The sequence below is a fragment of the Ambystoma mexicanum genome, chromosome 3q (genome assembly GCF_040938575.1).
Source record: "Ambystoma mexicanum isolate Mex_15411 chromosome 3q, UKY_AmexF1_1, whole genome shotgun sequence".
NCBI classification, from domain to species: Eukaryota; Metazoa; Chordata; class Amphibia; order Caudata; family Ambystomatidae; genus Ambystoma; species Ambystoma mexicanum.
In genome coordinates this window covers 313,963,674-313,989,524 of record NC_090926.1, presented here as the reverse complement: position 1 = coordinate 313,989,524, position 25,851 = coordinate 313,963,674, and the positions used below count along the sequence as shown (strand labels likewise).

Genomic DNA, 25,851 nt, shown 5'->3' with positions numbered 1-25,851 from the left:
GAGGTTTTTGATCCACCTTGGAGCTTATCCCTCCGGGCAGGTACAGTCGACCCACATCTGAGACAGTTACCCAAGGCTGGGTGCTTGCGGGGGGACCAGCACCCCGCAGCCATCCTGGAGCTTTAGCAGGGCCCCTTTAGAGCTTCTCCCTCCAGGGCTCCCCGCGACTGCCGCAAGGCTTGGGGACTCGACCCACATGCACAAGGCTGGCACCCAGGGCCAGTTGGGGCAGCAGCCCCGGCCACCCTAGAGCTCTGACCCGGGCCGCCTTAGAGCTTCTCCCGCCACATTAGAGCTTTACCCTCCAGAGAGGGACAGGGCTCCCTACGATCACCACTGGGGTTGGGGACAGTCAACCCAGACGTGAGACAGGCGCCCAAGGCCAGGATACCCCCCCCGCCCCTCGGCAGCCACCCTGGAGCTTTAGCAGGGCCCCTTTAGAGCGTTTCCCTGTGTGGAGCGATGGGAACCCCACCAGGGCTCCCTGCGACTACCACTGGGTTCGAGGGCTTTCACCCTGGAGCTCCGGCCGGGACCCCCTCAGAGCTCCTTCCACCACATTAGAGCCTTTCCCTCCAGGACTAACCCACAAACACTGTGGAACTCAGGGCCGGCCACTATGAGCGCATTTATCTCCACGCGGAGGAAAGGGACCCGCTCAGGGCGCCCCTTGCCACATGCACCTCGTTTGACCACACGTAGTTGATACTTGCCCGAGGACCGGGAGCAACCCACGAACACCATTGAACTAAAGCCGGTAATTGCGCCACAGCCGCCCTAGAGGCCACACGGTGGCACTTTTATGCCAACCGTAGACAAATGCAGGAGTCAGCCTTGGCAACCACAACTCGGGCCATCTGGGCCTACTCCCCGGGCCAGTTGGCACAAGATTAAGGGTACCACCCCCATGCTCTGGGGTGGGTGCTTAAGCTGCTGCCTCTCTTCCCCGCCCTGGGCTTAAGGCACCACCTCCGCGCACCCGGGCCGGGGAGACACTTCCACGCCGTCTATTAAGCTAACGGAACCCAACCGGAGACATATGCAGAAGTCAGCCGCAACTCGGGCCATCTGGTCCGCCAGCCACAACTTGGGCCATCTGGGCCTACTACCAGGCCAGTTGGCCCAGTGGCCGGCCGGGCCTGCCCCAACCCCACCGTCCAGGGGCACAGGCTTTAGGTACCACCCCTGCGCCCTGGGGTGGCTTGCACCCTCTCTTCCCCTGCCCTGTCCGGGGGTTTAAGGCAACACCTCGAAGGGCTGGGCCCAAGGCCATCTGGTCTGCCAGGCTGACCAGGAAAGGTGAGAAGAGTGCTCCCCGCCCAGCCCACACACCCCCGCGGGTGCGCCCTTAGGGTGGGTGGTATTGTCCTGTGCGCCCCGCGGGCCCCAGGAGGAAGGATGAAGAACCTTGGCGGAAGTGCCGCCTTGCGACTTAAGCTTGGCTCAGAGAATGACTTCCAATAGATCGCAGCGAGGTAGCTGCTCTGCTACTTACAAAACCCTGAACCAGAATCAGGTTTCCTATGAATGATTTAGCTCCAGATTCACCACAAACATGCAGTGCACTACGGGTGAGAGAGGTGGCCCCCTTCTGTCCACACTCAAGTCCCAAGGCGAGCAGCTCTACACACCGGCCCTGAGGCCGACTATCCTAAGCCAAACGATGCTCGACAGTGCTGCGGTATCACGGTCTGGGGCCGGGGGCGATGGGGGAAGGCGGATTTCTGACTTAGAGGCGTTAAGTCATAATCCCACAGATGGTAGCTTCACCCCATTGGCTCCTTAGCCAAGCATGCACACCAAATGTCTGAACCTGCGGTTCCACTCGTACTGAGCGGGATTACAATTGCAACAACACATCATCAGTAGGGTAAAACTAACCTGTCTCACAAAGGTCTAAATCCACGTCACGTTCCCCATTAGTGGGTGAACAATCCGATGCTTGGTGAATTCTGTTTCACAATGATAGGAAGAGTCGACATCGAAGGATCAAAAAGCGACGTCGCTATGATGGCTTGCCCGCCGCAAGCCAGTTATCCCCATGGTAACTTTTCTGACACCTCCTGCTTGAAACCCAAAAAGTCAGCAGGATCGTGAAGCCCCGCTTTCACGGTCTGTATTCATACTGAAAAATCGAGATCAAGCTAGCTTTTGCCCTTCTGCTCCGCGGGAGGTTTCTGTCCTCCCTGTGTTCGCCTTAGGACACCCGCGTTATCCTTTGACACGTGTACCACCCCAGTCAAACTCCCCACCTGCCACTGTCCCGGAGTGGGTCGTGCCCGGCCGGTACCAGGCGTTTGGAGCCAGAAGCAAGAGCCCCACAGGGCTCGTCCCCGCCTCACCGGGTAAGTGGAAAAACAATAAGAGTAGTGGTATTTCACCAGAGGCCAGAGGGCCTCCCACTTATCCTACCTCTCATGTCTCTTCACAGTGCCAGACTAGAGTCAAACGCAACTGGGTCTTCTTTCGCATATGATTCTGCCAAGCTTGTTCCTTTGGCTGTGGTTTCGCTAGATAGTAGGTAGGGACAGCGGGAATCTCATTCATCCATTCATGAACATCACTAATTAGATGACGAGGCATTTGGCTACCTTAAAGGTCATAGTTACCCCAGCCGTTTACCCACGCTTCATTGAATTTCTTCACTTTGATATTCAGAGCACTTGGCAGAAATCACATTGCGTCAACACCCTCCATGGGCCTTTGCAATGCTTTGTTTTAATTAAACAGTCAGATTCCCCTGGTCCGCACTAGTTCCAAGTCAGCTGCTTGGTGTCGGCCGAGGCAGAATGCCGGCTCTGAACCCCCGGAGGGGGAACGAGAGAGGCGAACACTGCAGCTGGGGTGATCCCCAGGAAGGGCCCGGCTCTCGCATCCAGAGGCAGAGCCGCCCCCCTGGGGGGTGGGGGGGAGACGTCTCATCCAGCCATGGTGCACACCCAGCCCTGCTTCGCGCCCCAGCCCTTAGAGCCAATCCTTATCCCGAAGTTACGGATCTAACTTGCCGACTTTCCGTACCTACATTGTTATGACATGCCAGAGGTTGTCCACCTTGGAGACATGCTGCGGATATGGGTACGGCCTGGCACGAGATTTACAACATCTCACCCAGAGTTTCAAGGACCAGCGAGAGCTCACCGGACGCTACCGGAACCGCAACGCTTTCCAAGGCTCAGGCCCCTTTCTTGGGGCAAACCCATTCCAGGGTGCCCCGCCCTTCACAAAGAAAAGAACTCTCTGTGCGTCTCCCGCCAGCTTCTCTGGAATCATTTGTGTTACTGCACTGGACGCCGCAAGGGTGACCATCTCTGCCACTCTGGGTTCGGGGATCTGAACCCAACTCCCTGTCGATCGGCTGAGGGCAACGGAGGCCATAGCCCATCCCTTCCGAATGGTGCTCGCCCATCTCTTAGGACCGACTGACCCATGTTCAACTTCTGTTCACATGGAACCCTTCTCCACTTCATCCTTCAAAGTTCTCGTTTGAATATTTGCTACTACAACCAAGATCTGCACCTGCGGCGGCTCCACCAGGCCCTCGCCCCGGGCTTATGTGCGTACCGCAACAGCCCTCCTGCTCGCCTGACTTAGCCGCCGCAGCTCTCAGTGCCGGCTGGGTATGGGCCTGACGCTCCAGCGCCATCCATTTTCAGGGCTAGTTGATTCGGCAGGTGAGTTGTTACACACTCCTTAGCTGATTCCAACTTCCATGGCCACCATCCTGCTGTCTATATCAACCAACACCGTTTCTGTGGTCTGATGAGCATCTGCATCATGCGCCTTAACCCAGGGTGCGGTTCATCCTGCAGCTCCAGTTCTGCTTACCAAAAGTTGCCCGCTGAGCACTTCCATACAATACCCGGCTCCATGCCAGCGAGCCGGGCTTCATACCCATTTAAAATTTGAGAGTAGGTTGAGATACTTTTGGCCCCAAGACCTCTAATCCTTCGCTTTACTAGATAAAACTGGGGTTTCCGTGCGCCAGCTATCCTGAGGGCAACTTCGGAGAGAACCAGTTACTATATTGTTTGATTAGTCTTTTGCCCCTATACTCAGGTCGGATGACCGATTTAAACATCAGGACTGCTATGGACCTCCACCAGGCCGAGTTCACCATCTTTCGGGTCCTATCACACACGCTCATGCATCATCTCTCTGACAGAGCGGGCGAGACGGGTCGGTGGAGGGCCCACCGTGACAGGATGCCACTGCAATCGGCGAGAACCGGCCCTCAACATCATTACATCACAGGGTTTCATTCGGCCCTCTGACTCGGGCACGTGTTATACTCCTTGGTCAGTGTTTCCAGACAGGTCGGGTGGTTAACCGACATCACCTCAGACCCCTGGCGCCCTTTGTGGGCTTCTCCACCCGGCATCACGACGTGGTCGGGGTGTATTGAGGGCAGTCCACCACAGTCACATCGGGAGTCCCGTCTCCTGTCGCCACTCTAGCGACCCCCACGAGGGGCCAGGACGGTTGCCGGATAAGGGCGCGGTGGCGGTCTATCTCCCTCAGCCCTGTGGACACAGCAAAACTGCTGTCAGGGGCTGTAACACTCTCTGCTGGAGCAGACAGCCACCTGCCCCCTGGGGCCTTCCCAGCCGGTCGTGGTGCACTGTTACAGAGGAAATGGGGCCTACTGGGGCTGGATGTGTCCGGGCCGCAGACCCGCAAGGGCCTCCACCGTTCCAGGTGACCAACCTGCCTGCCGTGTTGAATCCTGTGGGCGGACTGCACAGACCCCACCAGTTTACCACTCAACCGTTTCATACCCTCTTGAACTCTCTTCAAACTTCTTTCAACTTTCCCTTACGGTACTTGTTGGCCACCACTCTCGCACCCGTATTTAGCCTTAGACAGAGTTTACCACATGCTTTGGGCTGCATTCCCAAGCAACCTGATTCCAAGAAGACCTGATCCCGGTGTGCAAGAGGCCGCTATCGGCCTAACACCATCCACGTGGTGAGACTCGATCAGAAGGACTTGAACCCCCGAGCGATGCCGGGGAGTCGGTCTTCTGTACGCCACATTTACCACGCCTGTAGCTGAATGGGGATTCGGCCCTGGACTCTTCCCTTTTCACTGGCTGTTACTGAGGGAATCCTGGTTAGTTTCTTTTCCTCTGCTTAGTAATATGCTTAAATTCAGCAGGTCACCACGTCTGATCTGAGGCCGTGGTCGGGAAGCACAAAGCTCAGGGCAGCTGGGGAGCACAAAGCTCAGGGCAGTTGGCCTCAGGCCCGTATGGGGGGTTGACCGAGCCCTGTGCCTCTGGCGCAGGAGAGTGTGCTCTGTCCCAATCTGCGACCGAAGCCCACATGGTCACAAGGTCCGCGCTCCATGGTCATCCTGCACCGGCAGCCGTGGGACACCAAAGACAGCGCGAGTCTTTTTTAAAGCCTGCTGCCGCCGCCACCACGTCCAGGAGCGTCGGCCACCTGGCCCTCCCGAAACCAGCATGAGGCGGGGAAAATTGGGAGGCCAGGACGCATCAGCAATGAGCTTGCGCGCCAGATCCAAGGATCCAGCGACTGTGCTGACCGGGGTCTGACCTTAGGGGGATGAATGGAATGGGGTCCCTGCGCAGCCCCAGCCACACCCCCGGGAGGGAACCCTGGGGTGATTGATGTACAAGCGACCCTCAAGACAGGCGTAGCCCCAGGAAAACCCAGGGCCACATGGTGCGTTCCACGTGTTGATCAATGTGTCCTGCAATTCACACTAATTCTCGCAGCTAGCTGCGTTCTTCATCGATGCACGAGTGGAGTGATCCACCGCCAAGAGTCACAGGCAACTTTTTTTTGTTCCAGACGTCGGCCTGACCCTGCTGGTGCAGGAGAGGTTGGGGGAGGCAGCGCCGCCTGTGGCAGGACAGCCCAGCGCCCTGTCTAGCTCGGCCGAAACCATTGTGTTTTAAAAAAAAACAAAATCCAGGTGCTCAGCCTGACCGCCACCTGCAGCAGCACAGCGCTTCCCAGGGGGATGGAGGTAGGCCGCTCCGCCACCTGCCCACCCAGCCCGTTCCACTCATCCTTCCCCGACCCCTTCTGCTTCCCTTTTTGGGGGGTGGGGGGTCTGGGAGACAGAGAGTGAGGCAGCCAGAGACAGCACAGACAGGGGGTCGGGTGGGACCGCTAGAGACTTCAAACCCCAGCCCGGCGCATAGGGCCCAGCTCCAGGTACCTGGGCAAGAGGGAAGGTCACCCACTGTGCCAGTGGGCCTGGCCATCACTCACCCACAGATGTGGGAGGCTGGAACCTTGGCGCCCACCGTCAAGTAAGCCAGCTGCACCATGGCTCAGGGCTCATGCCTGGCGTCCCAGGCCCCTGTCTGCCTGGGGAGGCGCCCCTCGAGAGCAGTCAGGTTTCCCTCGGCTCCCGGCAGCCCCCATTCGGGGCTTCCCTGCTGACCGGGGTGTGCCCAACAATGCCCACCTGCTGGCAGGTCAGAGAGAGGAGTGCGCGCCCCCGGCCAGCGCAGAGGCGGGCTCAGTGGGGGGAGGGGGCTGAGCAGGGCTCTCTTTCCGGTGTGTGGTTGGGGACATCCCCAGCAGGTTAACCCAACCCTGCCAGGCATCCCTGGCCATCTGCTGGTTCGCGGACCCCTCTCCGCCTGGTTGACCACGCGCACCGGACCGCTCTGCGAGAGGTGTCCCGGGCTGTGGGTGTGCACGTCTGGGATCCTTCATGCCCCCACCCACATTCTCCTTCCAAACACACGTTCCAGATTCAAATGCCACCACCCTCCTGACCTACATGCCACCATCCGAACCCACACAGACACCAACATCCGTCCCTCCATACCTACACCAAGAAGCTCCACACCCATATGCTTCACCTCTACCTCCATACTTACACTCTGATGGCGCCATTGGCCCTCTCTCAATACCCACACCCGATTACCCCATCCCTTCGACACACACATGCTCCCACCACTCCGATAAACCCACATCCTTCTCTCCAGACAAACATACCCCATCCCTCCATTCACACCCAGATGCCCCCTTCCTTCCCACCAGAGTGCTCCAGCCCTGACCCACATGCTCCACCATTCCCTGACATGCCCCCATCATAGGCCCTGTCCCTCCATTCCAGATCAATAAGGCCCCTTTCGATCCAGACTTCAAGATACCCAATCCCTTCCTCAAGACCCATACCATGATGACCCAAGCTCCCTCCACACAGAAACATGCCCCTATCCGTCCTCCGACCAATGAGCCCCAATCCCTCCCTCCAGACCCACACCATTGTGCCCCATCCCTCCCTCCAGATGCACACCAATGTGTCCTATGCCTCCCTTCATACCCACAGCACTGTCCCCATCCCTCCCCTCCAGACCCACACCCATGTGCACCATCCCTTCCTCTCAGACCCAAACCAATATGCCCCATCCCTGCCTCTCAGAACCACACCAAGATGCCCCATCCCTCCCTCTAGACCAATACCATAATGCCCCATCTTCCCTCCACATAGCAAGATGCCCCTTCCCCTTGCATCAGGTGCCCATGTGACGATCCTGAATCACATGCAGATAGCCCCAGCCAACCCACTCTAAAACCACCCATCCTAGTATGCCCCCATCCGCCCAGACCCACACCAATGTGCCCCATCCCCTCCTTCCAGACCCACACCAATATGCAGCCATCCCTCCCCAGACCAATGTCCCCATCCCTCCCATCAAACCAACACCAATGTGTCCCCACTACTTCCCTCCAGAGCCACACCAAGATGCCCCTTCCAACTTCCCAACCCAAACCTAGATGACCCATGCCACCCTCCAGACCCACTGTGCCCCATCTCTCCCTCCAGAAACACACCCATGTGCACCATCCCTCTGCCCAGATCCACACGAATGTGCCCCCACACCACCTCCCTCCAGAGCCACACCAAGATGCCCAGTCCAACTTCCCAACCCACACTTAGATGACCCATGCCACCCTCCAGACCCACTGTGCCCCATCTCTCCCTCCAGAAACACACCCATGTGCACCATCCCTCCGCCCAGATCCACACCAATGTGCCCCACCACTTCCCTCTAGAGCCACACCGATGTGCCCCCACCATCTCCCTCCAGAGCCACACCAAGATGCCCCGTCCCACTTCCCAACCCACACCTAGATGACCCATGCCACCCTCCAGACCCACTGTGCCCCATCTCTCCCTCCAGAAACACACCAATGTGCACCATCCCTCCAGAGCCACACCAAGATGCCCCGTCCCCCTTCCCAACCCACACCTAGATGACCCATGCCGCCCTCCAGTACCACTGTGCCCCATCTCTCCCTCGAGAAACACACCCGTGTGCACCATCCCTCCGCCCGAGTCCACACCAAGGTGCCCCCACCACCTCCCTCCAGAGCCACACCAATGTGCCCCCACCACCTCCCTACAGAGCCACACCAAGATGACCCGTCCAACCTCCCAACCCACACCTAGATAACCCATTCTACCCTCTAGACCCAGACCCACTGTGCCCCATCTCTCCCTCCAGAAACACACCCATTTGCACCATCCCTCCGCCCAGATCCACACCAATGTCCCCCCACCACCTCCCTCCAGAGCCACACCAAGATGGCCCGTCCACTTCCCAACCCACACCTAGATGACCCATGCCACCCTCCAGACGCACTGTGCCCCATCTCTCCCTCGAGAGAAACACATGTGCACCATCCCTCCGCCCAGGTCCACACCAATGTGCCCCCCCACCTCCCTCCAGAGCCATGTGCCCCCACCACCTCCCTACAGAGCCACACCAAGATGCCCCGTGAAACTTCCCAACCCACACTTAGATGACCCATACCGCCCTCCAGACCCACTGTGCCCCATCTCTCCCTCCAGAAACACACCCATGTGCACCATCCCTCCACCCAGATCCACACCAATGTGCCCCCACCACCTCCCTCCAGTGCCACACCAAGATGCCCCGTCCCACTTCCCAACCCACACCTAGATGACTCATGCCACCCTCCAGACCCACTGTGCCGCATCTCTCCCTTCGAGAAACACCCATGTGCACCATCCCTCCACCCATGTCCACACCAATGTGCCCCCACCACCTCCCTCCAGAGCCATGTGCCCCCACCACCTCCCTACAGAGCCACACCAAGATGCCCCGTCCAACTTCCCAACCCACACCTAGATGACCCATGCCGCCATCCCGACCCACTGTGCCCCATCTCTCCCTCAAGAAACACACCTATGTGCACAATCCATCTGCCTAGATCCACACCAATGTGCCCACACCACCTCCCTCCAGAGCCACACCAATGTGCCCCCACCACCTCCCTCCAGAGCCACACCAATGTGCCCCCACCACCTCCTTCCAGAGCCACACCAATGTGCCCCTTTGAACTTCCCAACACACACCTGGATAACCCACGGCACACTCCAGACCCACTGTGCCCCATCTCACCCTCCAGAAACACACCCATGTGCACCATCCCTCTGCCCAGATCTACAGCCATGTGCCCCCACCACCTCCCTCCAGAGCCACACCAAGATGCCCTGTCCAACTTTCTAACCCACACCTAGATGACCCATGCTTCCCATGGGACCCACCAGACCCGCTGTGCCTCATCTCTCCCTCCAGAAACACACCCATGTGCACCATCCCTCCCCAGACCCACACCAATGTACCCCAACCCTGCCCCCAAGCCCACCCCACTGTCCCTATCCCTCCCGCAGACCCACACCAATGTGCCCCCTTTCTCCAGATTCACAGACATGTGCACCATCCCGCCAGACCCACACCAGCATGCCCCTATCCAACCATTCAGACCCCACCAAGATGCCCAGTCCCTCCCTCTAGTCCAATTGCATAATGCCGGACCCTCTCTCCAAATAGCAGGATGCCCCTTCCCCCTTGCAACAGATGCCTGTGTGCCAATCCCGAATCACACGCAGATAGCCCCAGCCAACCCCCTCTAAAAGCGCCCATCCTAATAATCACACCCTCATAAAACATTAAATCACTCTATTAGCCCCCGTTGATCAGTTAAGCAACATCATACACTTTCTCCCTGTTCCTTTTCTTAGCCCTCCATACCTTTCATGTTGACTAGCTGAGCATGATTTTTAGAGTTAATGTAATTTCCTGCTGCCCTATCGAAATCATCTTGTAGGAATGTTCACGGTATCCGGAAGAAAATGCCAATTGTTTTTACAGCCAGCCAAGAGCACACGGGTTGCTGCTGTTCCTACAACCTGGCAGCCAGAGCCTTGCTGGGCAGGACGCTTCAGGGTCTCATAGAAACGTTCCCGTCCTCCCAATGAAAATGCCCACCCCAAACGCTGCAAGTCAAAGGATGGCAGGGTCCCATTGCACTTGCACCGGCAGGCAGAGCGTTCAGAATGCCCGCTCAGCACCGGCCCGCTCACTGAACGTGTTCCGGAAGCGCTTCACTGCTGCGGAAATCACACAGATGATATCAGAGGTCACGTGAAGAAGAGGGGGCGGGCCATTGCTATGGTCCTTTTCTCGGATGGGAACTAGTCTCTACCCATTTCGTATAGTTGATTGTTATTTGGTTTCTGGTAAGTCTTAAAATTATCTCCTGTTGATTGTCAATATTGGGGAGGGGGTATTTCTGTGTATTTTGGTGGTTTATAATGTGCATCAGGGGTGAGATTTACTTTAAGTACAGGCGGATTCAGTTTTGTTTTCGTTATTTCCGTGTATTTTTGGGATATGTAACGTGCATCACAGGGGTGAGGCAATATTGGGGAGGGGTATTGTGTATTTTGGGGGTTGAGATTTACTTAAAGTAAAGGTGGATTGAGTTTGTTTTGGGGTTTTCTCATGCAGATGTGCGACGTGTGTTTTATAGAGTGGGGCTGGGCACAGTGCGTTTCTCCCGTCCCAATGGGACTTCCAGTGTACCAGTGAACAGTACAGCCAACAGTTATCCTCCCCGTTGGATTTCGTATGTGCAGCAGATGGGGATATGTGTCTTATGCAGGCAGACGCATAGGGGTACCAATTTCCAGCATAACTGTTGAGTTATTTATTTCTCCTGCAGGGGGTGGTGGGGGGGGGGGCGATTTGGCATTCCCCGGGGAGTGGGTTGTTCATTTACCCCTTTGCAATGTGTGGAAGAGAAGGCTAAACGGAGGCCTTGTATTGCTTTCATTATCAATCACACATTTAAAGTCCCTATGGGACCCGCTAGCATTGTGTGTTTGTTTTAAAGTTTGCCGATACTTTATGAAATGCCTTTACGGCTTATTTTGACGTGTATCTGTTACATCATCGTGACGTTTTCACATGGGACGTCTACGTGCTTAGGAAGAGGATCCTGGAGGCAGGAGCGCTCCACGCCGTACATGGGCAGGTATATATTTTTAAAAATATTTTTTTATTTAAAATGATTTAGTTTAAACAAACTGTTCATTTGATTTCATAAAGAATATATGTCTCATTCTTAACAGTTTCGCAAACATAGTAACATTGAAAAAAAGGCAATTTTCTACAATCCAACATTTATGGGGTTTGGATCTTTTGAATAGTCCAGAATGTCCGCAAGAAATTGGACGACTGTGTGTATCAATTTCTTGTCCTGGCCTCTTAAGATCTTCAGCCATCTAGAGTCTCCTCCTTCTTGTTGATCAGACATCTTGAATAGATCTCCAAATAGGAGTCTATTGTCATTGAGGGCAGGGCAGATCATGATAAGATGTTTCAGGTGTTTTTTTTATCCATACAGAATCGACAAAATTGTTCCGTCGTGAGTATTTGTCTAATATTTGCTACTCTCTCTAGTTGGAAAAATGTTTAGACAGATTTTCATGAAGGCAGTACGAATGATTGGGTCTGGGAAAAGTACCAAATATTGCGGGAGTTCATGAATTGTTCGAATGTCAAGTGAGCATTGTAGGTTCATGGAGTATCTTTGTTTTTCTTCTGATGTTTAGCCCAATTGTTTTGCTGTATTTTTACCTTACCGCGTTGAGGGCGGTTGGTGAGCATTTCTATAGTGATGTCTTCATTTGCCATTTGTTGGAATATGGCGACTTTCCACATTTTCAGCAGAGTGTTATTCATGGCGTACGGGGGCTCTCATAAAATTTGAATTGCAGGTATTGGAAATGTGTTCATCAGCTTGCGCAGGAAGTCCATCTGCTTCCACAATACAATTGAGGAAAGAGATTGTAGTGCCACTTCAAACCGTATTCTGACCATGGGATATCTTTTTGGGAGATTCAGAATCTTCTGCCAGAAGGCAGTTTCAATAGTTTGCCAGTTTATCTGGGTTGCTGTGATCATCGCATCGCTCCCGTGAGTGATGATGGGGATAACCTTTTGACGATAGAACGCCAGGATAGGTTTTAAAGAGAATTTTCCATATGTAGCATCACTCCTTGTCTGGCTAGCCTTAGAATCTTGCCTTCCAGCGAAGTCACCCAAGCTGTTTCAGCTTTCTGCTGATTAATTAGTACACCAAGGTATTTGAAAGTTGTGACTACTTCAAGTAATTGATCCTCAAGGCTGAAGTTCGTGAGTATGAGTCGGGTATTTGTACTTTGATGCTTGGTTAGCGTCATGATTTTGTTTTTTTTTACATTGATCTGGCAATCATTGACACTCATGTATGTCTCTGTCATACACAAGTTTTCTTGAAGACCTGATGGGAGTTTTATCCAGTAATACAATGTCGTCTGCATACATGAGGTATGCAATCGGACGGGAATTGATTTTTGGCAAATTAAGTGCATCGTGTTTGATATAGGTGAGGTAGTGAGTGTAGAGGTTATACAAGGTTGCAGCGAGGGGGCGTCCCCGTTTTAGGCCGTTAACTGTTCTTATTTTATCTGTGGTGATTCCTTCTTTTGTTAATGTAATCTTGACAGAGATGTTGGAGTAGAGCAGCTTGATGGGTTCGCTGATCTCCAGGGGATATTTCCATTTTGCAAGTTTTTGCCAAAGTTTGTTCCTATTTATGGCATCAAATGCCACATGGAGATCTATCAAAGCGGCATATACTTGGGAGTTGTTTGGTTCCTAGTCATTTTTTCAAAAACAAAAATGTCGAAAGTCATTTTTTCGAAAAAAAAATGGCGAATTAAAAAGTCGAATTTCTTTTTCAATACGTTTTTTTGTCGAAATGGGGGGTTCCCCCCAAACCTCCTTTTTTCTATTTTTTCTTTATTTTACCCCCTTTTTTTTTATTCCCGGACCCCAAAATAAATATATAATAAAAAAATAGAATTTTACTTTTTTTTTTCGATATTTTTTTTTCGACATTATTGTCTTTCGACATTATGGGCCTCATTACACGGATGGCGGTAGGGATTTACCGGTACCGGTAAAATACCGGTACCGGTAAATCCCTACTGCCTTACTACGAGGTCCCTTTGCGGGTTGGGGGATTTAACGCCTGCTTTTTACAGGCGTTAAAATCCAACCCGCTAAGGGACCTCGGAGCTAATTACGGCACCGCAAAATTGCGGTGCCGTAATTAGCGCCTTCCCCATAGAGCCCTATGGGGCAGAAATGGGAATGGGGAAGGGCAATGGCGGAAGGGGGATTTACCGCCCCTCCAACCTTGGAATGGGGCGGTAAATCCCCTTTCCCCCAAGGCGGTGCCGGTATTTTACCGGCATGAGCCATGGCGCTAATAGCGCCATGGCTCACGCCTACCGTGTAATGAGGCCCTCTGTTTTCGAAAAAATGACTGCACACCGAGTTGTTTCTTAGGGCATCGTGCTTTATTAGATTAAGTATCAGGAGGTTCACATTTGTGCCCACATTTGGCGTGAAGTCTGTTTGTCGGGTATCGAAGCAATTTGTTTCTTTGGCCCAAGCAGTCCGTTTTTGAAGAAGGTATGTCGCAAACAATTTGCGCAAGGGATCTAGGAGAGCAATAGGTCTAAAATTGGCTGGATCGTCTCTATCTCCTTGCTTGTAGATCGGGATCAGCACTGCTCTAGTCCAAGTAGCAGGAATCGATTTTAGTTTGTTGATTAGAGTCAGAATAAGGTCCATTAAGTTTGCCCAAGTCTCCGGAGCCTGTTTCATGATGGCGTTGGACAGGCCGTCAGGGCAGGAGCTCGAGAGGCATTTAATTTTTTAATCATCTCCAAGAAAAGATATTTGTCCCAAAGAATGGTCCATTGATTTGAGATCGATGTTTCTGATGAGTTTTCTTCTGGGCAGCGGGATTTGTACAGGTTAAAGAAATGTGAAATCCATTTTTGTTCCGAGACATTGGAAACCATCAATTGTTCTGGCGTTGTGGTTTAGCAGATGCCACAAATTCCTCAAGTTCTTATTTTTGAGCCTTGAAAGCATAGTTTCGGCATCTGTTTGTTGCAGAGTCATCGCATGGATTTATTTGCAATTTCTGAAAGCTTGTTTTGCTTTTTTCATCTTTTGCAGATTTTCAGGGGTGAAATTCTTCCTCCAATTTCGGAGGCTTTGCTGAAGAGTTTTCTTTGCATTTGCCAGCTCTGGATTATAGTAATGCAGATGGGCCGACTTTTCTGCTGTGGTGCCAGTGATCTGGAAAGGGATCAATATCCAGTCGTAGTTTATCTTTTCTTCGTCTGGAATGTTTGTTTGGGAGAATATCTGCGGCAGGAAGGCTTGATGTTTTAGGTTGAGTCTGAGTGGTAGTTGTTCCTGTAAATTCCAGCGGTGGAGCTGGAATTATCGTGTTCTGCTCGCACATTCCAGCACCACGCAGCACAAGCATAGAATGATCGCTCTTGATAGCGGGGAGGATTTTATATTCGAGTATCAGGTTGTTCAATGATGGAAATAAATAATTATAATTGATGATTGCCGTTGTGTTTCTACAAAACCAGGTGGGAATCAGCGATTTGTGTTCATCACAGGGGTGGCTTGTTAGAATAAAGTTTCTCATGGTTGTTTCTTTAGACCAGCGGAGAGCTCTGATTGTCAGATAATCAGGTGGTCTGTGGAGACCGTTGGAAGCATAGAGATGGATGTTAAGGTCCCCACAGATGATGAAATCGATGTTAGGAATTTTCACACTAAGTCTATCAATGGTCAGAAAAACACCGTCCAGGAAGTTATCATTTATTGCCGCTGGATTCCAATACACATTTATGATTGCAATCAATCTGGGAATCGGGCTGTTCAGTTGGATTTGATGAGCCATTTTGGTAGGTTTACAAATCTTGATCAATCTGAGTTGTGTCCATGGGTTGATATTTTCTGTTTCAAGAAGGTTCCATGTTGGGGTGATTTTAATCAGCGCCAGTAGACCAGAGGACGCACAACCCCAGGAGCTTTGCAGGGCAGGGTTGAGCACAGTTATGAACCCGTCGCAGGTCTGCGGTTTGGTGAGCCATGTCTCTTGGAGGCATAAAACTTGACAGGATTCAGGTTTAGGAGCTGGTGAGTCAAACAGATGGGAGTGGCCTCTCGTGTTCCATGAGCACAGTATCCAACTATGGGTCCTTAATGAGGCTGATGGTTATGAGTGGTATACCGGCTCGTTAAGTTGGGATAGAAAATCATCTTCATACTCTCGCCAAAAAGGTGACTCAGAGTATATCTGGCTGTCAGAACGATGAACATTCGGTCTAGAGGTTACTCGGTCTCTATCTAAAGAGTTCCTGTTGTTCATTGTTCTCAGCAATCTATCATGTTCTGTCCGTCTGCGATCGTCAAGAGCCGCTGCAGGTAACATAGCTGGCAACTTCAAATCCTGAGGATCTTCTGTTTTCCCTAATGTAGGTGAGCATGCAAAGCCCAGTGATGGTAACGGTGCAGTCATCTGTGTAATTCGATTCATTGTATCTTTCGTGTATAGTTCGATCTGAATCTTGTCTAGCGATTTATCGTCCAGAAAGAGTACCGTCTTGATTTCTTGCGATTGTATTGATTTCAATTGCGGTATTGCATGTAACAATCTTAGAAGGTTAGTCCTGTTGAGAGTGACAGGATCTCTTCTGTCCTGGAGGGTGTAGATCTGTTTTTTCTGCCATGGGTCCACAAACTGAGGTAATCTGTATACATCAGAAATATAAGGCTTCTGTGTGTCGCCCTCTCGCCGGTGTTTTCCGCCGGATAGCGGGTGAGTTGGTGGATCTGTGATTGTGATCTTGTTTTCTGAAGTCCTTTCAGAATTTTCTAACTTTCTTATTGTGTCGCTGGAATAGTTTGACGGTGCGTCTGACATTGTTGTGATGTCGCCTGAGTAAAAGGAAGGCGAGTCTGAGATACTTTCACAGGAAAGGTTTGGCCTGTTGGACCCCTCCGGTGGATCAAAACATTCATCCAGTATTATCAGTACTTCTTCATTGGGAGGTGGATTCTCAGGGGTCTCTGGGGGATACATGTGTATTGTAAGATTGGGGAGATCTTCTTTTGAAGTTCTGGCAATTTTGAACAGCTTTGGGTCGGGCATGGTGGATGGAAATGCGTGGTACTAGACACTATTTTCGGTTCTCTATCTTTTTTTCCCGGTTGTGCTAGGGGGTTTGGAGGGCTTATTTGTGTCAGGACGTATTGTCATATTTAGATTTATTAGAAAGGCTCGAGCTCCCATTTGTTTAGTGCCCGTTTTTCTTTTGTTTTTAGGTTTAGAGAACTGTTTGGCAAGTGGCATTTCGTTGTGTGTTTTGTTATTTGATAAAATGTGGAAAATATCAGTAGGTTTCGTAATGGGTATGTTTCTGCGGATGACACACTGGGAGATTGTGGTTGATCAGGCAAGGGGGCAGTAATAGTATTAGGGTTCTGTGGTCTAGTCGCAGTAGAAGGCATTTCATAGTCCTTCAGCTTCGCTGGTGATGTCATGTGGGGCTTGGCTAATGGCAGGGGATGTGCCTTCATCAAAGACATCATTGTTGAAGTGAGGCGGGCTTTTTCTGCCCTGTCTGCTACTGCCATGTCAAACAATCTCATTTGCCGTTGATGGGAGAGCTCTGCTTAACGACCCAAACGATTTTCTATTGTGGCAAGGAAGGTCTCAAAATACATCTGTTTGGTATGGATTAATGCCAAAAGAGTTGCTTGGTCTTTGATATTTTCGTTGGCAGCTTCATATAACTTACAGAACGGGATCATGGTTTGCGTGGTAATTGCTAGGAGTATATTTTGGAGCTTGACCATGGTGGTTGGGATCCTTTGTTGGTGTTGTTCATCAGGGGTTTCGCATTGACATTTATTGATTGTAAGTTGATCCTCTGTATGGTTCGAGGAGACTGTCTTTCTCTTGTTACTCTCAGGGTGAGTGGAGCAAGAGGGGTCGTCTTCTTCATGCTCAAACTTGAATTTCTTTATTGTTGGCTCCCTGGGTTTAAATGATGACTGTTCATTCAAGGCTTTATTTGATGGATACTTGGCAAGGGGATGGGGAATTCTTAGGGCCGGCGTCAATGTAGATGGAAGGTCATTTAATCGATTGAAGTGTAAGTCTCCAAATATTTCCTTCCTTTTTTCAATATTGCTCATGAGTGACTCAATTTCAGTGATATCTAGAGATAGTCGCGCCGCCCTAGTGTTGGATTGATATACACCGCTTGGCTTCGTGGTTTTTTGAGGGCTTCTCATAGAGTAGGACTTGAGCCATCTCAGTTTGGCTTATTTGGCTTTTTCTTTTTTAGACTGTTCCAAGCGTTGGCTCTTGTAGCCTTCAATTTTTTTGTCTTTTAGAGCTTTGACGGTTATTGTCTTAGATAAAAGGGCTGGGTTAGATTCTGTAGCCTGCTCTGTCTGTTGAGTGCCTTGTGAAGTCTTGGACGGCAGCTCTATTGCCGAATCTCCTCATATTTTTATGTCTCATCTGTTGTTGTGGCGTCGGCATTCGGAGAGGGGGGGAATCAGCAGTGGTAAGATTCACAGAGTTCCTCTGAGAGTCTACAGAGTTTATGGCACTGAGCAGAGGGGGAGCAACTCGGTTCAGATCATCATTTCCATGCGGGGAGATCTTCTGTCTCACTGCTTCAGAGACCTCGAGTTCACTGTTCAAAGGTTCAGGGCCGTCGATTTGGAGAAGGTGAGAAGTAATATCTTCCGTTTCTTGAGTGAGATCCGGTCTCGGTGGAGTTAGTATTTTTGAAGTGGGAGTAGTCATCTCGTCTATTATGGGCAGCTGTTGTGTAGGCTGTTGGATGTTCACTTGCAGATCTTCCTTTTTGCAAGAGAACTTGGAAGGAGCTTGCTCTATCGTAGATTGAAAAGAGGAATCAGACACAATTGGGAGGTTTTTTTTATCGCGTTTCCCTCGTTGTCTGGTTCTAGGACTGGGTTTGTTTGTAGGAGTGAATTCTTGCCCAGTAAAGGACGAGTTTATCCAAGATGTCATCTTGGTAATTACTTTCAGAGACAATATTTCAATGAAGTTTCGCCAATGTATTCTGTCGGGATATAGAACAGTTCAGAGAGTTACGACGTACGGGCTCAGGGGGGGCGGGAGAACCTCAGAGTTTCCCTGGCCAAGCTGGTTTCCGACTAGCGTTCTCAATTAGGGATCTTTGATTATATGCGAATTCAGTATGTGTAGCACAAGTTGAAAGATAGTCTTAAGCAAGTAAGAAGTGGGGGGTGGGGGGGTATGAGTCACGCGTCGGTCAGGGTCAAAGGGGCAAGCCCCTGCAGTCTCCTGGACGCAAAGCTAAACACATGGGTCACTCTTGCGCAGTGCTCAGAGGTAGTGGTAAAGTCAGGCTCAGCAAGGCACACAAGCACTAAAGATGATTGGAGTGGGAGTCACGCGTTGTTTAGGATCAAAGGGGCGAGCCCCCACAGTCTCCCAAACACAACGCTTGGCGAGGGGCTCAGAGTTGCCTCAGGGTTTGTTGCCACAGCTGGGCAAGATGATAGGGACTCGCAGCAGTCTCTGCAGGGGGCTGGCGCTGTGAGGAGCACAGCAGGAGGCCAGGCGGCACAGCAGCACTACGATGGATGAGGGAGATGGTATGCGAGTGTGGCGAGAAAGCTCGAACAGATTGGATAAAAATCAACCTGCGTCCAACTCCTGAATGTCAGGTCTCTTTAGAGTTTAGGTTACTGTGATAATCCAGACTTCACCGTGCCCAACCAAAATGCCTATCAGTAATAAGCGCTGATAATCACTGGATACAACAAGTCAAATGAGGAAAACACATGTGATTATGCTGACATATCCAAGCTACGTCTGCATCTACTTCAGGGTTTGGGCCACGTGAGCAACTTGGCGACAGAAGCACAGCAGCAGACCCCTTAGTGCACCAAACTTTCTCTTGGGCACCCTCCTCACCGCATTGGTCGCTGCCTCAGCAGCAAACAGCCTTGCAGCCTTACAGCCCCATACGGAGCGTATGCAGGATTTCTCTGCTCAGCTGGCTAGGCAGGGCAAGGCCTGGCAGCAGTCTCTGCCCAGCACTCCTCAAGGGACTTTAAAGGCCTAAAAAAAAAAAAAAAAGGTGCCAAGGCTTTCTTTCGATTTTACAGCTCTTGAGTTCCACAGTATCTCACTTCTCGTCCCTCGTTCTCGTTCCTCATACACACTAGAGGAAAGGACCTAGGAGCAGGGAAACGACGAGTCAAGCCGCACTGTAGAGTGTCTCACAGAACACGAGAACACACAGCCGCTTCCGACTGCCATTTTTATTCTTTATTACGTATTTATAGTGCGCGTATTCATCTCGGAGAAGTGCCAGGTATATTTAATGATAAGGATATTTTTATTTACATCGAGCTCATACACAGGTGTTTCACAGCACGGCAAGGGAGGGGAACGGGGGAGAACAAAACACTGATGGGTTTGTTTTTCCTATTTTGATTTTAGTTGCACCAACAGCAGATCTTTCTGTGTCTTCTTGGCTGGTATTCCCATCCTCGGGCCGAGGGAATTTCAGGGCAGATTCGGCTGCCGTCATCTTCACCCTTATCCAGTGGTGGAAATGGAAAACATTTGGTGGGGGGTCCCACAAGGGACAGGTGGGGGCGGAGTTGAAGGGGCGGTGCCCAAAGAGGCGGGGTTTGGGCAGGTGGAGCTGGCAGTTGACCTCCGATCAAAGGAAATGTCCAAAATAATAGTTTAAAACGCTGAAATTTCTTTCATGCTGCTTCTTTTCCAAACTATATATCAATTCCACTTTAAACCACTTCCAAGGCACTGGTAATGAGTTACTTCACTATGCAGATAATAGTTTTGACCAGTGTTGCTGAGTAAATATCCTTTAAAATGCACAATTTGCATTCCATTTTATAAGAAAAAACACCCCCCTTGGGTATTATTCAAACATTGTCCAAAAAGGAATGAATTGCCGTTTACAACTATGGGCAACTTTTTCATTGGTGCCCAAGACAATTTTATGGCCCAGTCCGACCTGCACTTGTACAAGGGAGCAAACCGTACCATCCATCTGTGCACCTAAACTACCAACAGCAATGTTAGTCTACACTGTGATCTGAGCTCATACAGAGGATTATTTTAAGAAGACTTAAAGAATCATTAAAAAGAGCAATTACTCTAGCTAATGGTGAAAGAGCAGATAATCTGTGGGGAAATCCTGGTTTAAACCGACAGATTGTCCTGCAACTTCATTCTTAAAACCTGCTGATTTCTGTTCACCATAAGCAACGTTTCCTTTTACTTGAACCACACCCGGCAAAGCTCCTGCAGCTCCCCTCTGCAAGCAGTTGGGTGGCTGCATCGTGTGGGATAGTTTCAATTTTAATAGGGGTATTTATTTATTCATGCAATGTTTGACGCTACCTGTATATTTAATTTTTTATGCAATGTTTGTCAGATACAAGTATCCGACAAACATTACATAAATAAATGAATAATCCGGGTCCGTGTATGCGACAAACATTGCATAAATAAACTGGGTCGTGGCTGAGGACTTTAACTTCCTATGGTGGCCCTGTGCACCCTGCACGGGGTCACCAGAGGAAGTTAGTTTGCTTTTCCTGCAGCTGTGACCTGTATCAAAGTCCTGCTGTGTACACGAAGGGGGGCAGAGCCATCGGAGAGCTCATGGCGGCAATGAGCTGCTCCGCCCCCCCACTCTGTGCCTCTGCGGGCGCTTTCTTTTTTTTCCCAAACTAACCCAGAGCATGGGTTTGGGGTTTGCGGCGGCTGACTCAGGCCGGATCCCGCAATCCGGCTACACATCTGGTGCTGGGTCTCGGATTCGACGAGAGCCGGCCCAATGACCAGTGCTGCCGTTATCTGCACAACACGGCTTTCACTGTTATAACAGCAATGAGCTTACTACGACGGCATGTAGTTCCCTTGGTATGATTTCTGTAACTTTACTGCCTTTAAGAGGTGAGGGGTTATGAACATTGCAGGGAGATGTGCCTGACGTTACCGCTCAGTGCTGCCAGACCTCTAGGACCGATTTCCTTCATTTCCTTGCAACTTCCTTGATTTACCTGCGTTGTCTCACTGACTAGGTGCCTACATGTTGCTTTGCTAGTATACAGTGAAAATGCAAACTCCTATGTAGTCTTGCCAGCAAGATAACCATGAGTATTTAGCCCTAAAAAATAGCCATACTGTAGGCAGACGTCTTCAATCTGTGGGGCGTGTGATCCAGGAGAGCGTGAAAAGAGAAAATACATGCTCAGTCAGTGCAACGTGATGAGGGCGCAGGAAATAAATGCTTGCCTCTCCCCCTTTCGACATACAAAGACTAACGCATGGGGAAAGGTGAGCAGGGGGGCTGGATCACTGCAATGCTGGTTCCCCCTGGAGCCCTCTCCCTCTGTGCCCCCACCTTGCTTGGCCATGGGGGAAGAAGAGGTGAGCGGCGACAGAAGCACGCATTGCCAGTGTTGTACGATATCCAGCTCCCCCACAGCAGATTGCTGGGCTCTCCAGCAATCTGCGATGGGGTAGCCAGATATCGTACAACACCGGTCCCCCCCTGCTTTGGCTGTCCTTCTGCCTCGTCACCCCTCTGGTCCATGGGACAGCGCTGGCCGGATCTCGGGACCTGGCCTGCCTCAGCCATGACCAGGCTTTATCAAGCCCCCAGCTTTGCAGAGGGAAGCTGGGGGCTTGGTGACCTAATCTAAGCAGAGCTCCTTTCCCCAGCCGTCACTTGCGTATTTCCTGGCCCTGTTTGCTCATCCCGTTTTGTTTTTTCTGTCCTGAAAGGGACACCACGGAAATTAATGGGCCATGAACATCACTGTGGCGGGGAGGGGTGTGGTCACTGTTGAAAGCAGGCATTCTACATGCTGGACACATTATTGTTCAAATGTGTATTTTACACATTCAAAGGAAAAAAGTAATTTCCAAATCAAAAACGCTGCTGAAACTTGCGTTCACTAGTTTTCTTTGAGATGTAGGTTTTTTTTTTGTTTCTCTGAGCACCACACCAATACAATTTGTGTGCCCCTTGCTTTGTGTTTTATCACAGGTTATATTCATAAAGATGTTATGTTTACAAATAAATGCTTCCATTGTGCTGACAACAGTTATTAGGAAATTAAACTGCGTTCATGGGTGCCAAACGGAGGGAGAAATACCCCAACCCATCCCTTGGCCAAACACATTTTATAGCACTTCCTTTTTTTTATATGTAATTGTAAACCCCCCATCGATAACAAGTTTTGCATATTTTTTTTGTTTTTATTGTTTTGGTTAAATTCAACCTTAAACAAAGTCTCAGCAATGGGCTGTCAACCTGCTGAGCTACCCTGGGAGCCATCTACTATAGAGCAAGTCTATGCATCCCATCATATACTAAAATCACTGCATTACCAACAGTACATTGGTCGTACCGCTGCCATAGAAGTGATTTAAAGTGGAATTCATGCATATCATCCTGCTGTGGGTGCCAGGCCTTCGCCTGCATTTGGCACCATATGTTGCAGAGAAGCCAGGGGCCCTCGTGTCTGGCATAGCAGCCGCAGCAGTCTGCTGCTATGTCAGCGCTGTCACCTAACTGCAGTATAAGCTACATGGCTATTACTCTATGTTTCCAAATGTTGGCTCGGTGAGTTAAGAACTACTGTGTCGTGTTCTATGTAAGATATGTAGATTAATGATTTTAATGCTAGCAGGCTGGACTTCACAACTGTTAAGGGTAACCTATAACAAGCTGATGTTCTTTCTCTCGCTCGCTCTATTATTTTGTTTTGTCTCTGTGACTGAGTATGAGTCACGTTTTCAGGTATGTGCTTTTGACTGCTCTCTCTACCAGCTGGGGTGGACTTGACTATAGGGACATTTTGGAGATTTCCCGGTTGGACCATGCACCCTAGGTCCCTTTTGTGTGCGTTTATACTATTTTTTTTTTATTGTACTTTTTCAATTGCAGGAACACAAATTGGCTTAATCATCCCATCTTGGACAGCAAAGTCCCGAGCAGCAATGGCACCATAAAAAATCCTGACATCTGTATTAGGAGTTTCCAACGGTAAGAATGTCTTCTTTTAAAACAAGTGTATTTTGCTGTGGGTGATGGTGGGGTAATTTTAAAGGTATAGTAGGAGTCACAATCGGGGATTTCAAACCTATTTTTGAGGCTGTTCCTTTCTCATGTCCAGTTTGGGGGGGTACTGAAAGTTCAAATCTCATGTGGGAGTTGCATTTACAATGCACTGTGTACTCTCTCCTAGCGTTACGTCCTGCTTACTAGTTGATGCATAACACCCAAGAGCTGGTTTTAACCCCTGCTAATTTTTGAAGTCTCAGGTAGACCCATGTATCCTTGACTGTTTTCATTGCAGCAGCATCGCTCCACGCGTATGTGTGTCAACCTAACCACCTGTGTCCCAGCAAGCAGAATCCAATGAAGCACTTCACTCAGTCACGCAGGCAAGTAAGGATTTCTTCTCCCTATGTAATATTGGTTGCGTAGAAGTGCTGAAGGTTTATATCGGCCCTGTGCAATGTGCATCTAGGTGTGGTTTTCACCACCCTGTGGCCTAGTCCAGGACCACACTTCAACAAAAAATTCAAGCTAGAACTTCACGATCTGAACAGGGAGTCTTCTGAGACTTGTATCAATGTGGTGTTTTTAAATCCAAGCAGCATTTCTGACCCATTATTGCTGAGTTTGTTTTTTCCCCAAGCTGTTCACATGGCGTTGTTTTTCACTCCCCCAGCCTTTTCACGTGGTTAGTTTTAAATCTTATGTGGTGTTTTGTTAATTTAAATCTTTTAAAGTGTTTTTAATTTTTGAAAACTTTAAATGGTTTTTAAAAAATAACGTGACAAATTAAGGTGGGGGTTTGCAATGTTTTCAGAGTCAGGCTCCTTTTTTAGATGGATCATTGGTACTAAGTGAAGAAAATATCTTTTTCACTGTACCGATTTGGGGGGGGGGGGTCGATTTAGAAAGACCGCTCTGTGACCGCTCAGAGCGGTCTTTCTAAATCGAACAATCAAACTTGTCAAACCCCTGTCACACATGAGTGCGTGCAGGGGCCGACAGGCGCTGTGAGACCCAGCAGAGTTGTCACAGGAGGCAGAGGTGTGTTTTGGACTGTGTGTGCACATGTGGGTAAAATGCGTGTGTTGGGGGAGGGAAATTGAGGGTTCAGGGGTCCCCCCCTGATTGACGGGTTAATGAGCCGGTGGGGAAGAAGGGGGGCAGTATGTGAATTCTGCACTTTAAAGTCAATACAAAAACGGCCGGGAAAAAAACAGTCTTTTTTGTGTTCAGGCTTTAAAATGCAGAAATAACACATAGAACTGGATAGTTTCCTAGTGCCCAAAGATGGTAGGAATCTCAAACGAAAAGCGGAAGGAGAGGTGGAAACGGACACGAGAAATGCAAAAACATGGAAATATGTCTCTTTTGCGTTTTGGGTTCACATGGATCACAGTTGCTGACACGTTAATCTGCAGTGTGTGGTTTGTGGCGCTACATTAGCAAGCCTGAAGCCACACTTGAGGCACATTTGGAAACAAAACCTTAGCAAAAAAGACCATGGATTTGTTTGTACGGCAGCTACAAGGCATACACAAGCAAAAGACACTGTTAAAATGTGGCCTCAGTACCTGCAAATGCTTTGGAAGCTTCTTACCACATTATCTGGGGGGAAAAAGCCCTCTGCAGATGCTGAGAGTAATTCTGCCAACAATTCCCACTTTCAACCGGGTATTGCTTAGTGACGGGGCAGCAGAGAAATGCAAAAGTATCTTTGTCTGACACCACAATTTTCCGCCACATCACTGACCTGTCCTCTTCTATCAGTACAGAATTGATATCGTGCTTGAAATATTGGAGAAATATTTTGTAAACCAATTGAGGGCATAGCAACTGCATCTATAGTCATTGACATTGTTAACTACTTCCTAACTTCCCACTGCCTAAAGCGGGAGGCGTGTGTTGGTATTTGCTTGGATGGTGCTCCTTCAATGTCTGGTGCTAGAACTGGGTTAAAAGCAAAAGTATTGATTGTAGCTTCACATATATTGTGGACACACACACTGTGTGATCCCCGGGAAGCTTTGCCTGTGCGCAATATGGGGTATGGACTCTTAGAGGTGCTGTTTTTTTTTTTTTGTAAAGATTGTGCATTTTATTAAGATGCACCACACAAGAGCCCATCTGTTTGCCACATTATGTGCAGAAATGGGAGCTGAACATGATGCTTTGTTTCACACGGAGGTCAGGTTGCTCTCCAGGGGGAAAGGTTTTATATTGTGTTTAGGAACTCTGGAACAAAGTGAGACGCTTTCTCCTGGGTTTAGACCAGACGAAAGAAGAGCCTCTGTGTGATTCACACTGGCTTGTACTGTTAGCTTACTATGGTGACCTCTTTGAAAAGCTACATTTTCTAAACCTCTCCCTGCAAGGCACAGAAAAGAAACCACATCATTGGCTATGAATGCAAAAATGTCAGCATTTAAGAAGAAGTTGGAGCTTTGGAGGAGGAGGGTTAATGTCTGCATTCCGACACGTTTCATTATTAGCAGATGCTCT

The 25,851-nt window shown here is 50.0% G+C and overlaps 1 long non-coding RNA gene, 1 other non-coding gene and 1 pseudogene across 2 annotated transcripts in view; 1 reads left to right on the top strand and 2 right to left on the bottom strand.

Moving 5' to 3' along the window:
- Window positions 1–1,430: 1,430 nt before the first annotated feature.
- Window positions 1,431–5,178, bottom strand: LOC138448331 (28S ribosomal RNA; annotated as a pseudogene).
- A 460-nt stretch (window positions 5,179–5,638) lies between these two features.
- Window positions 5,639–5,789, bottom strand: LOC138448133 (5.8S ribosomal RNA). Its single transcript, XR_011259992.1, has one exon. It is a non-coding gene; the product is annotated as a 5.8S ribosomal RNA (ribosomal RNA).
- Window positions 5,790–10,455: 4,666 nt separating this feature from the next.
- The window catches only part of LOC138581855 (uncharacterized), a 55,680-nt gene continuing 40,284 nt past the window's right edge, over window positions 10,456–25,851 (top strand). Inside the window, exons 1-3 of the long non-coding RNA XR_011304827.1 lie at window positions 10,456–10,536; window positions 23,236–23,334; window positions 23,648–23,739. This is a non-coding gene — a long non-coding RNA (uncharacterized lncRNA). The remainder of the gene's footprint in view (window positions 10,537–23,235; window positions 23,335–23,647; window positions 23,740–25,851) is intronic.